At 33.0% G+C, this 2403-nt stretch overlaps 1 long non-coding RNA gene across 1 annotated transcript; it reads left to right on the top strand.

The window, feature by feature from the left end:
- On the top strand, positions 1-1722 carry LOC129720477 (uncharacterized). The gene is made up of 3 exons (XR_008727258.1): positions 1-685; positions 865-918; positions 984-1722. It is a non-coding gene; the product is annotated as an uncharacterized LOC129720477 (long non-coding RNA).
- Positions 1723-2403: the final 681 nt, after the last annotated feature.

The following is a 2403-nucleotide window of genomic DNA, read 5'->3' as shown; positions in this document are numbered from 1 at the left end:
GCTGGGAACGAGCATTTTCAAAAAACAAGTTTCGTCCCGGGTCTTTACGGGTTAACAAGGATGTAACGTCTCGAAGAAGACGGGTATAGTTTGACATCACAGCAGAATTTCCACCTTCATACTAATGTCTACCGTCGGCAAAATCAAACACGCAACAATTTGCTTCCATGCGACACGGGGACGGGAACATTTTCTTCTTCCAAGCCACGCATCACGACACAATACATGTTATTTTGTTGCCTTCATGAGTGCTCTAAATGAATTAAAGATTTAATATTTTCTCGTTCTGAGCTTTAACCGAAAGATAATTTTCTTAATTTGAATTCACATGTATACTCTGACTGTTGAAACTTGTTTGCGCCGCAAAGAGTTTGTACTCTTCCTGTTCAGTGAGGTCGTATTTATATGTGCAAACTGAAATTGAGTAGTACTTCAACTTCATTTGCACAGAATTTTCAATACTGCCAATGAACGGTCAACATTTATGTACTAGGAAAAATGACTGACACGCAAGCAGCCGGGTTATCTTTCTTGTGGCTTTGCACACAACCCTCCTGTTATTTTATTTTTTGCTTTCTATCTTTAATAGTGAAATCAATATTTTTTTTTCTATCTTGTTCAGATTTATTTTCACTTCAACTGTGATAAACACATACGAACAAGCAAATTTGAAATTGTTTGATTTGTAAGTTTTTTTTGTTTTCTATTTATAATAGTTGAATCAATTTTTTTTATCTTTTACGGAATTATTTTCACTTCAACTGTGATAAACATATACTTACAAGTTGTAATAAAATTTTGTTTGATTTGTAAGCTTTTATTTTTTATTTATCTGTAATCAAAATTTTTTTTTATCTTTTCCAGGTTTAGTTTGGCCTGATGATAAGCACTTACACGCATTAAAAATTCGTTCAGCTTGTAAGTTTTGTTTCTATTTATAGGATTTGAACAAATATTTAATTATTACTCTTTATTGTTTTCAGATTATATAGCAAAACAAAGCCTTGGTGCTACGTTCCGATTCGGAACTTGACTTTCTGTTTTTATTTATACACAGACTTCGCAGCCGATTGTTTAGTTTACAGGACAATTGCGGGGCTAGCGCCACGATCCTACTGACTCTAACAGTCTCTCCCGAGACGAGACTCGAACCTATGACGACTGGTTTGTTAGGCCAGCATCGTACCTCGAAACCATCTGGGAAGTTTCAGATTATATATGCCGAATGAATTTATGATTAGTTTAATAGTATACAATATGAAAAAAAAAATTAATCCACCTAGCGGTCAGACCCAGCCTTTCTCATTCAAATTTATTATTTGTAAAATAGATTTACATGACTGCTTAAATCCAATAAAGGTATATTCACTCTTTGGGTTCCAAAATATTGATGTTGTAATTTAAGTATAAAAAATGAAATTTGACGTAATATTAGTGCTTAAGAAATAGCGAAAGAGACAAATCCCGCCAAATGACCGATGATTGAATATCGACCATTTTTGATTTGAATGAAACTTTGCACACGTATTTGGCTTAGCAAACTGAGCATTGTTCACAGATGGAGAGATTTTTTACACCCATGAGTTACATTCTAAAAGGGCGTATGTCTTTTGGCATAGGTTTTATTCGAAGCATTGTAGTCCAGAAACCGTTGGTTGTATAGAAAAACTGTCTGAGAATGAGTTATAGGGAATTAAAAATGCATCATCAAAAAATTATACACTGTACAAAAAAAATTTTTTTTGACCAAAAAAAAATTAAAAATAAACATTAAATTTCAATTTAAAAATATAGAGTTGAATTGTTTTTTAATAAACTTTACGTTAAAATGCAACTTCTAAAAAAGTCCAGAACGGAGAAATGAAAAATATTTTTTTTTTATGGTAGATTGATACTTTTATGAAAATTCTAATACAAACATTTTTCAAAAAAAAAATATCCTGATGATTTTAAAAGATGAAGAATGTCATTTTAAATCTAAAAGCTCTTGGTAGTTAACATTCTAAAGGCATTGGTTTTCGAGTTATTTCTAATTTAAACACGTTTTTATTAAATTTGTCCGTGGTTATCCAGCAAAAACCATACGTACATTGGAATGCTTGATCAAAAATATACACCTTAGCCTTCCTACACGTTCCCCTTTGCCGAATGTTTTATAAAAATATATGTTTGTCGTGCGACACTACCTACTTGTAAAGTACGCTACCAATATCCTATAATGTCTGTTGGATGGTCACCCGATTACCAATATTACCTGAGCTCCGCAGCTAACAAACGTCAGCATGACAGATGCCACGATGGTAAGCAGTGATCGGTGGAGCGGAGATCAGTCTGCGTTATAGCACAAGCTGGCTCACACGTCTTTTAATTAGCTTAGTTTATTTCATAATAAATGAATATTCA

Source organism: Wyeomyia smithii, chromosome 1 (assembly GCF_029784165.1).
Source record: "Wyeomyia smithii strain HCP4-BCI-WySm-NY-G18 chromosome 1, ASM2978416v1, whole genome shotgun sequence".
NCBI classification, from domain to species: domain Eukaryota; kingdom Metazoa; phylum Arthropoda; class Insecta; order Diptera; family Culicidae; genus Wyeomyia; species Wyeomyia smithii.
The sequence above is the reverse complement of the archived record's forward strand: the minus strand, read 5'-3'. Positions and strand labels throughout refer to the sequence as shown.